The following is an 11,789-nucleotide window of genomic DNA, read 5'->3' on the forward strand; positions in this document are numbered from 1 at the left end:
CACAAACAAGGCATAGATATGACTTGTAGAATAATGGTTTTAGCATTTGGACACTTTAAACATCATTTTTGGGGGACAAACAAGAGTTTACGGCCAAGGCATGTGCCTGGGCCGTAAACTCCTCTAAATGGGGGATTTAGTGCCTTAAAACATGTCCAAATGCCTTGAAACTCAACCAATGACCTTGTGGTAAATCCTAGAATCATCTAAAAATGGTTTGGAGACCTTAAACACATCAAACACATTACATATAGGAGTTTACGGCCTAAGCACATAGCCTTTGGCCGTAAACTCATAAAGACATGCCAAAATATCCTTAAATCAACCCTAAAGCCTTGGAATGAATTTTAGAAGTCCTTACAAACAAGTTTTTGGCATTAAAACACAAGAAATCACTCTCTAAGAGAGTTTATGGCCATGAGAGGGGTATCATTGGCTGTAAACTCCAAAAACCTCTTCAAAACATCATACAAATGCATGTAAGGTCTTGAAAATTTTTAGCAATCACATGTGATTTGTTTTAGCACCATTTAACATCATTTTCATGAGAATTAAGGAGTTTATGGCCAGGAGCCTATGCTAGGCCGTAAACTCCCATAAATGTGTCATTTTGATGTTAAAAATCCATTCCAAGACTTTGAACCAAACCTAGAAAATTTCCCCTAAGTGTTTGAAGTCATTTTTGCCCAAAATTGACCCCACCTTGAGTTTACGGCCGTAAACTCATGGGGAATGGGTCTTGTGGCAGTAAACTCCCTAAGGGGTGTTCCTTTGAAGTCCCAATTCATTATCCTAACTATATGTGTCCCTAAAGGTCACCCGGGTCCCTCCAAACACTTGTATCGGGGTGTTTTCACGACTTGAAGCAATTGTCCCTATCCAATAATCAATCTAAGTCCTAATTAGATACAAATGTGTATCTTTATATTACACTTACGAACCTCGTGTGTTTACAAGCCCCAGATCAACTCTTAGCATCCAAATCATCACATTTCTCGTCCGGTGAGTTCATACCCCTACGACCTTTTCTCTGTTTTTAATGTTTTTCAGGGGGGAATACAAGCAAACTATAACTGTTTTCAAATCATAATATTGATATGTTTCAAACAATATCTAACAAACTTATAAACTCTTTTACTCCTTATGTATTATGCTGAGCATAAGGAATGATTTATCAATTACAACTAAATGGATTTTAGTTAAGGAAATAACAAAACTAATCAAATTATTATGGGAATAATTTGGGGTTCTTTACTATTCGTTTTATCATGTACTGATATCTATATAAGGTTATTAGATAAACTATGTCTAATTCAGTTTATCTCCGTATGTCAATATCGTATGAGAACCCTGTGAATAGTTTAGTACTAGTTTGTGAGACAATCACTACCCATTATGGATGATCAGTAAATCCTCCCCGGAAGTGTAACCAGAGTCTCCTGGAGGGAGAGCGCGGAATTTGTGAATAGATCTATTCGGGACTGACAATCCCACACCTTAACTGCTAGCTACAGTTAGGCAGGCACGCCTGGGGTGACAAATTTCTGGATATCGTTTCGACGTCTGACAAACGTCAAGGAGGTCTCGTTGTCGTATTAGCATGGTTACCCGACTCACAACGTGTATTAATATTAGTTTATTCCCAGTTTGGGTTTTAGAATCTATATCTCTTTCGGGATAGTGATCCCATGGTATTATCAAACTATTTTGTATCTAGTCCGGGATAATGATCCCATGGTTTTGTATCTATAACTTGTACGGGATGTTTTTCCCCATGGTCTTTAACTATATCTATTACGGGATAGTAATCCCATGAATTCAGTCTATATAAAGTATGGGGTGATAATCCCATGGTCTAAATCTATATCTTGTTCGGGATAGTGATCCCATGGTTTTCAATCTATATTTCCATATATATCAAATTATCTCGTGTCTAGTCTGGGATGGTAGTCCCATGATCTTAAATCTGTATTATCATATGTGTCAAACTATCTTATATCTCTTTCGGGATAGTGATCCCAAGATTTTCAACATATAGTTTTGTGTACTAAACTATACTTTGTGATATACAACTGGTCTTACAATTAGGAAAATATGGGATTTTCCTGGGGTAAAATACAACACGTAATCGAATTGGTAACAAATGATAACTAAACTAACTTCACATAAGAGAATATGGGATTTTCTTGTATAACAAACCTTTTCGGAAACTAAAGGAAACCGATACATTTTCATAAAACAAAACCGCTTATGAACTCACCAGCTTTATGCTGATTTTCAAACCGCTTGTATTCTCAGGTCCAAGTTAGACAGGTACCCGTTGATCTCTTTTTGGTGAAGACGGCATGCGTGGAAGACTCGTCTCAACTTTTGTTAATATGATGCATATGTATATCTTGTATAACTTTACTTTTGAAACAAATGTAAACTTTCATATATATGTAATGTAATGGTTGTTTACTGTGATTACTATGTACATTGGATTTGATACACAACGTGGTAGTCCACCCCGGAAATGTTTCCGCCTTTGATTTTCGGGGTGTGACAGATTGGTATCAAAGCTCTTGTTTATAGTGAACGGAGTATACCAAACCTTACATGGTATAAAACTATAAACACTAAAGGGCCTCAGTGGTCTGAATTAAAAGTATCTTCAAAACTATAAGTATTTTCAAAAGTATACAAGTATACCGAACCGTCGAAATTCGTAACTACAAGTAGAACAAAACATAAGTAAATAGGTGTTGTACACTGCGGTTAAACCTGGGCAGTTATGTAGTCGTATCTAGGATCAATATAACCTGGCCAACTATATTCATTCGAGACACGGCCAACATGTGCCTAGGAGTGACTGTGGTATGCAGCATGCCTAAAACTTACCCAATATCTCCAACAATGAGTCGTCGCTGCAGCAAACCATGAAATACTATGGAAGTATTTCTCGAGCCAATCCTTCGTAGAAAATCCTTGTATACGCGATGTTACTTGAACATCTCTCTAGCGATAAAATGTCCTGTCTTGATAACTCTTTCCTGCTTTATCTCTTAGTATGATGCTATATCTGTCTTGATGAGATATCCCCTGTTCCATATCTCTTGATTCAATTCAGAGGACTTATAATCCTCTCTTTTCTGATCTTTTTAGATCAAGATGCCTCCAAGAAAGAGACCCAGCTCGAAGAACAACGAGAATCCTCCTCCGCCACCACCTTCTCCTCAATTTGATCTCGCATCACTTCAAACAGTTCTGACTGCTGCAATGGTGGCAGCCATGTCACAAATGAATCCCGGTGGCTCCGGAGGTGGTCCCCAGCCCCAAAATCCAGAAGACAGCCAGGAACACCGAAAAGGGGGTTCCTATAAAGACTTCATGAACGCGAAACCCACAACCTTTGATGGCACTGGAGGTGTCATTTCCCTAACTCAATGGTTCGATAAAATCGAATCAATCTTCGAAATATGTGCCTGTTCGGAGTCTGACAAAGTAAAGTTTGCCGCCGGCACTTTCCTTGAAAAAGCCCTGACTTGGTGGAACGGCCGAGTCAAATCCTTAACCTTACATGTAGCAAATGCCATGGGTTGGGAAGCTATGAAGGAGCTTCTGCTTGCAGAGTATTGCCCTCGGGGTGAAATTCAGAAACTAGAACACGAACTCTGGAACCTTAAGATGAAGGGTTCCAACATAGCTGCTTATACTTCAAGATTCGATGACCTGGCATTACTCTATCTGGGAATGGTTACCCCGGAGAGTAAAAAGATCGAGAGATTCATCTGGGGATTGACCCAGCCAACAAAAGGGAATGTCTTGGCTGCGAAGCCAGGCACCTACGATAGCGCTAAATGTCTTGCGAAAATCTTGATCGATCACGAAGACAACTTTGATGAGGAAGCTACCACTCCTGAGTCAGACACAAGTGGAGGTGAAAGTAAAAAGAAATCTCGGAACAAGCGGAAGGCCCCGAGTACGAAAGGGTCTTCTAAGAAACAGCAAATGGTAGCAGTCCATGCTGCTACTACCCCTGTTGCTGTCTCAGCTGTTGGATCCACGGCCCAAACTCCCGCCAGTGGATACACTGGTACCCTTCCTTGGTGTGGTAAGTGCAACTACCATCACCGCATTCCTGGTCCATATCGCGAAAGGATCTGCGACAACTGTGGCAAGAAGGGCCATCTTGCTCGAACCTGTAGAAAACCAGTCAAATCAACGAACCAATCATCGGGAGCAGGAATCAATCCGGCCTGCAAAAATTGTGGTGAAGCAGGGCACTTCAAAAGGAATTGCCCCAAAGCAACTACCACCACTGATCCCTCTGTCGCCGCAGGTATACTTCTCTTTGATAATTCTTATACCTGCAACTCTTTTCGATTCCAGTATTTAGAGGGAAACCTGTTATCTATCTATTCGAACGTTTTCTAAGCTCAATCCTTCGTACGTGATCGAAATGTGTATCATCGAGACGACTAACCAATGAGATTGAGAACACTAACTTCGTACCTATAGATTGAATCCTCAGTGCAGAGGACTATTCTGTTCCATTCGATTAAATGGGAAACTTTTCACGAGAATGCTTTGATGCTACGTTTAACATGGAATGACTGAGCCGCATTCATATTGTTATCTTGGTTTCGAGAGGGTCGCCTGTCTATATCGTTTCCTCGACCTGACTCTCATGATCTTCGGCATCAAACCTTCGTATTGTTTCATGCTATAAAACTCAAAAGTTTTCCTGATACGAATTACCACACATTCCTCGTTTCTGTGATCATTAAGAAATGGGAAGTTAGTAGCTCCTTCTACTAAATGTCTGTCCCGAAGAGTTTCCGGGAATTTCTTTCGAACGTCTAGTTTAGTTCCACATCAGATCTTTCGAGATATTCGTAGAAATCGATTTTGCAATCTCAGATTTCGGATGCCGTCAGAGCTTGGTAACATCTACCCAACGAGACCCTAGTGAATCCAATGAGGAAACCGAAGTCGTCCAGGGTTGGAAGCTCTATGAGAAAACCGATTGATATCATAGATTGAGAGAGAGTCAAGCATGAAACAAAGACACGTTCCGGTAGTGAGAATTCACTAGAACGCCCAGTAGAGACCAGATTCCACTTGAGAAAGTGAAGATCCGAAGTAACAAATCCATTCGTGTCTCATTTCAAATTCATGATCTATATCTTATTCTTTGAATTTCGGGACGAAATTCCCTCTAATGGGGGGATAATGTAACAACCCGAAGTTGTTCATCGCCAAAACCCGTTCTACCCGAAAAATTCGCCGTTATCAAATTCGTTCCGTTTTCACTTTGGGTCAAATTATTTAAACTTATATGTTAATTATAATTTAATGAGTCGCTAAACCACTCAGGAACTCATGTAATTAGCCCAAAATATTTATTTCATAAGTTTTAGAAACGTCCCCACCGGGTGACGGAAACTTAATCGGGTGCGACCAAAAGCCGTGTTTAACGTCGGTATCGGGTAGAATTCCACCGTGTCCAAGTTTTAGGACCTATATAAACTTCTTTAAGCACTCATTTGAAGCTTTTTCTTCCACTCTCTACTCTCTCTCTAACCTCTCTCCTAAATCCAAGTTTAAGGGTCCAAAACTCAAATTTAAGGCTTCAAATCTCTAAGGTACTTTCCCTAGCTTGTTATGTAACCTTCTTAGCCTTCAAATTCGAGTTCAAAGCATGGATTAAGACATCATTCATGAGTTTACGGCCATGGAACCCTCTTAGGTCGTAAACTCACATATAATGGGTTTTGGAGCACAAAAACCCTTCCTAAACACAATTGGACCTTGGATATGGCTAGATGACTTTATGGAATGGACATATAACATTTAAAACATGGATTTTGAGCAATTTGAAGGAGTTTACGGCCAAGGCATAAGCTTGGGCCGTAAACAAATATAAATGGGGTTTTCTTGCCCTTAAACCCTTCCAAATCACAAACAAGGCTTAGATATGACTTGTAGAATAATGGTTTTAGCATTTGGACACTTTAAACATCATTTTTAGGGACAAACAAGAGTTTACGGCCAAGGCATGTGCTTGGGCTGTAAACTCCTCTAAATGGGGGATTTAGTGCCTTAAAACATGTCCAAATGCCTTGAAACTCAACCAATGACCTTGTGGTAAATCCTAGAATCATCTAAAAATGGTTTGGAGACCTTAAACACATCAAACACATTACATATAGGAGTTGACGGCCTAAGCACATAGCCTTTGGCCGTAAACTCATAAAGACATGCCAAAATATCCTTAAATCAACCCTAAAGCCTTGGAATGAATTTTAAAAATCCTTACAAACAAGTTTTTGGCATTAAAACACATGAAATCACTCTCTAAGAGAGTTTACGGCCATGAGAGGGGTCTTATTGGCCGTAAACTCCAAAAACCTCTTCAAAACTTCATACAAATGCATGTAAGGTCTTGAAACAATTTTAGCAATCACATGTGATTTGTTTTAGCACCATTTAACACCATTTTCATGAGAATTAAGGAGTTTACGGCCATGAGCCTATGCTAGGCCGTAAACTCCCATAAATGTGTCATTTTGATGTTAAAAATCCATTCCAAGACTTTGAACCAAACCTAGAAAATTTCCCCTAAGTGTTTGAAGTCATTTTTGCCCAAAATTGACCCCACCATGAGTTTACGGCCGTAAACTCATGGGGAATGTGTCTTGTGGCCGTAAACTCCCTAAGGGGCGTTCCTTTGAAGTCCCAATTCATTATCCTAACTATATGTGTCCCTAAAGGTCACCCGGGTCCCTCCAAACACTTGTATCGGGGTGTTTTCATGACTTGAAGCAATTGTCCCTATCCAATAATCAATCTAAGTCCTAATTAGATACAAATGTGTATCTTTAAATTATACTTAGGAACCTCGTGTGTTTACAGGCCCCATATCAACTCTTAGCATCCAAATCGTCACATTTCTCGTCCGGTGAGTTCATACCCCTACGCCCTTTTCACTGTTTTCAATGTTTTCAGGGGGGAATACAAGCAAACTATAACTGTTTTCAAATCATAATATTGATATGTTTCAAACAATATCTGACAAACTTATAAACTCTTTTACTCCTTATGTATTATGCTGAGCATAAGGAATGATTTATCAATTACAACTAAGGTGTAGTTTAGGAGTAGGTTAGATTTGCCGTTTCAAAAAAAAAATTACAACTAAATGGAGTTTAGTTAAGGAAATAACAAAACTAATCAAATTATTATGGGAATAATGTGGGGTTCTTTACTATTCGTTTTATCATGTACTGATATCTATATAAGGTTATTAGATAAACTATGTCTGATTCAGTTTATCTCTGTATCATTTGAATGTATTGTCAGATAATTTCATTGTATGTATCTATATTCGCTGTATTTCGTTTCATAATCTTCTGTATGTCAATATCGTATGAGAACCCTGTGAATAGTTTAGTACTAGTTTGTGAGATAGTCACTACCCTTTACGGATGATCAGTAAATCCTCCCCGAAAGTGTAACCAGAGTCTCCTGGAGGGAGAGCGCGAATTTGTGAATAGATCTATTCGAGACTGGCAATCCCACACCTTAACTGCTAGCTACAGTTAGGCAGGCACGCCTGGGGTGACAAATTTCTGGATATCGTTTTGACGTCTGAAAAACATCAAGGAGGTCTCGTTGTCGTATTAGCATGGTTACCCGACTCACAACGTGTATTAATATTAGTTTATTCACAGTTTGGGTTTTAGAATCTATATCTCTTTCGGGATAGTGATCCCATGGTATTATCAAACTATTTTGTATCTAGTCCGGGATAATGATCCCATGGTTTTGTATCTATAACTTGTACGGGATGTTTTTCCCCATGGTCTTTAACTATATCTATTACGGGATAGTAATCCCATGAATTCAATCTATATCAAGTATGGGGTGATAATCCCATGGTCTAAATCTATATCTTGTTCGGGATAGTGATCCCATGGTTTTCATTCTATATTTCCATATATATCAAATTATCTCGTGTCTAGTCTGGGATGGTAGTCCCATAATCTTAAATCTGTATTATCATATGTGTCAAACTATCTTATATCTCTTTCAGGATAGTGATCCCAAGATTTTCAACATATAGTTTTGTGTACTAAACTATACTTTGTGATATACAACTGGTCTTACAATTAGGAAAATATGGGATTTTCCTGGGGTAAAATACAACACGTAATCGAATTGGTAACAAATGATAACTAAACTAACTTCACATAAGAGAATATGGGATTTTCTTGGATAACAAACCTTTTCGGAAACTAAAGGAAACCGATACATTTTCATAAAACAAAACCGCTTTTGAACTCACCAGCTTTATGCTGATTTTCAAACCGCTTGTATTCTCAGGTCCAAGTTAGACAGGTACCCGGTGATCTCTTTTTGGTGATGACGGAGTGCGTGGAAGACTCGTCTCAACTTTTGTTAATATGATGCATATGTATATCTTGTATAACTTTACTTTTGAAACAAATGTAAACTTTCATATATATGTAATGTAATGGTTGTTTATTGTGATTACTATGTACATTGGATTTGATACACAACGTGGTAGTCCACCCCGGAAATGTTTCTGCCTTTGATTTTCGGGGTGTGACAATTATAGCGAAGACGGAGTGCGTAGAAGACACGTCTTACTTTTGTTCATATATACTATGTATCACACTTGTACAACTTACTTTTGAACAAATGTAAACTTTTATATGTAATGTAATGGTTGTTTACTTTACTTACTATGTGCATTGGATTTGATACTCAACGTGGAGTCCACCCCGGAAATGTTTCCGCCTTCGTTTTTCGGGGTGTGACACTGCCTTGGGGCAGTTCCTATTGAAATGCTCGACATCTCCACAACTGTAGCAAGCTTGATTGGCACTCGATCCGGAAGCTTGATTGGTTGGATGAGCCGGTGCTCTGCAGTTTCACGTAAGATGGCCCTTCTTGCCACAGCTGATGCATATCTTCTCACGGCATGGGCCAGGGATACGATGGTGGTAATTGCACCTGTTGCATCAAGGGAGGTTACCAGCATACCTAGTGATAGGTGCTTGAGCTGTAGACGCAGCGACATGAGTAGTACCAGCTTGGACTGCCACTGTTTTATGCTTCTTGGTGGATCCTTGTGAGCTCTGACCCTTTTGCTTTTTCCAGAAAATCTTCTTACTCTCATTACACTCGTTCTGGTGCCCCTGATCATCTTCATGGTTTTGTGAATATGTGTTACTTCCTAGTCCACTGGACTTGCTAGGTTCAAGTGCGCCATTACTGTGACAACACGATGTTCGTTTCATCAATTGTAACCCTTTTCGTTAATATATTCGTCGTTTTCGATTCGTTTCCGTTACGTCATTTAATTAGGTCATAATTGTGGGACTTCTATTATGACTCAATGAGTGTCTAAACATGTTTAGAACTCACATTAACACTTCATATTAGTAATCGGAAACATTTTAGAATCGACCATATCGGGTTACGTTAACTGAATCGGGTGCGACCAAAAGCACCGTATAACGCCGGTATCGGGTAGAATTCCACCGTGTCCAAAACTTAGAAACTATTTAAAGTGATCTAAGCTTCCATTTGAAGCTTTTGCTATCACACCCCGAAAATCAAAGGCGGAAACATTTCCGGGTGGACTCCACATTGTGTATCAAATCCAATGTACATAGTAATCACAGTAAACAACCATTACATTACATATATATATGAAAGTTTACATTGGTTTCAAAAGTAAAGTTATACAAGATATACATATGCATCATATTAACAAAAGTTGAGACGAGTCTTACGAGCACTCCGTCTTCACCAAAAGATATCGCCGGGTACCTATCTAACTTGGACCTGAGAATACAAGAGGTTTGGAAATCAGCATAAAGCTGGTGAGTTCATAAGCGGTTTTGTTTTATGAAAATGTATCGGTTTCCTTTAGTTTTTCCGAAAAGGTTTGTTGTCCAAGAAAATCCCATATTTTCTTATGTAAAGTTAGTTTAGTTATCATTTGTTACCAATTTGATTACGTGATGTATTTTACCCCAGGAAAATCCGATATTTTCCTAATTGTAAGACCAGTTACATATCACAAAGTATAGTTTATTACACAAAACTATATATTGAAAATCTTGGGATCACTATCCCGAAAGAGATATAAGATAGTTTGACACATATGAAAATACAGATTTAAGATCATGGGATTATCATCCCGTACTTGACACGAGATAATTTGATATATATGGAAATATAGATTGAAAACCATGGGATCACTATCCCGGACAAGATATAGATTTAGACCATGGGATTATCATCCCGTACTTGATATAGATTGAATTCATGGGATTACTAACCTGTAATAGATATAGATTAAAAACCATGGGATCACTATCCCGGACAAGATATAGGTTTAAACCATGGGATTACTATCCTATAATAGTTATAGATTCAAACCATGGGATTACTATCCCGTATAAGATATAGTTAAAAACCATGGGGCAAACATCCCAAATTAGATATGAAATACCATAATATACTCGTATTGTAGATAGAAAGTAGAACCTTGGGACTAACATCCCGAACTAAGTACAAGATAGTTTGATATACTAAGAATAATATTTGAAAACCATGGGATCACTATCCCGGACTAGATACAAAATAGTTTGATAAACCATGGGATCACTATCCCGAACGAGATATAGATTCTAAAACCCAAGCTGTGAATAAACTAATATTAATACATGTTGTGAGTCGGGTAACCATGCTAATTCAACATCGAGACCTCCTTGACGTTTGTCAGACGTCGAAACGATATCCAGAAATTTGTCACCCCAGGCGTGCCCGCCTAACTGTAGCTAGCAGTTAAGGTGTGGGATTGTTAGTCCCGAATAGATCTATTCACAAATTCCGCGCTCTCCCTCCAGGAGACTCTGGTTACACTTCCGGGGAGGATTTACCGATCATCCATAAAGGGTAGTGACTATCTCACAAACTAGTACTAAACTATTCACAGGGTTCTCATACGATATCGACATACAGAAGATTATGAAACGTAATACAGCGAATATAGATACATACAATGAAATTATCTGACAATACATTCAAATGATACGGAGATAAACTGAATCAGACATAGTTTATCTAATAACTTTATATAGATATCAGTACATGATAAAACGAACAGTAAAGAACCCCAAATTATTCCCATAATAATTTGATTAGTTTGCTTATTTCCTTAACTAAAATACATTTTAGTTGTAATTGATAAATCATTCCTTATGCTCAGCATAATACATAAGGAGTAAAAGAGTTTATAAGTTTGTCAGATATATTTGAAACATATCAATGTTATGATTTGAAAACAGTTATAGTTTGCATGTAAATCCCCCTGAAAACATTGAAAAACACGGAAAAGGGCGTAGGGGTATGAACTCACCGGACGAGATATGTGACGGTTTGGATGCTGAGAGTTGATCCGGGGCTTGTAAACACACGAGGTTCCTAAGTATAATGTAAAGATACACATTTGTATCTAATTAGGACCTGGATTGATTATTTGATAGGGACAATTGCTTCTAGTCGCGAAAACACTCCGATACAAGTGTTTGGAGGGACCCGGGTGGCGTTTAAGGACATGTAATGATGCGAGGGACTTAGGAAATGAGTTTACTCCCCAAGAGTAAACTTCTAAATGGTGTTTATGGCCTAAACACCCATTCCCCATGAGTTTACGGCCGTAAACTCATGGTGGGTGGTTTATGGTGCAATTGGACTTCAAACACTTA

Source organism: Lactuca saligna, chromosome 6 (genome assembly GCF_052625555.1).
Source record: "Lactuca saligna cultivar CGN05327 chromosome 6, ASM5262555v1, whole genome shotgun sequence".
Lineage (NCBI taxonomy): Eukaryota > Viridiplantae > Streptophyta > Magnoliopsida > Asterales > Asteraceae > Lactuca > Lactuca saligna.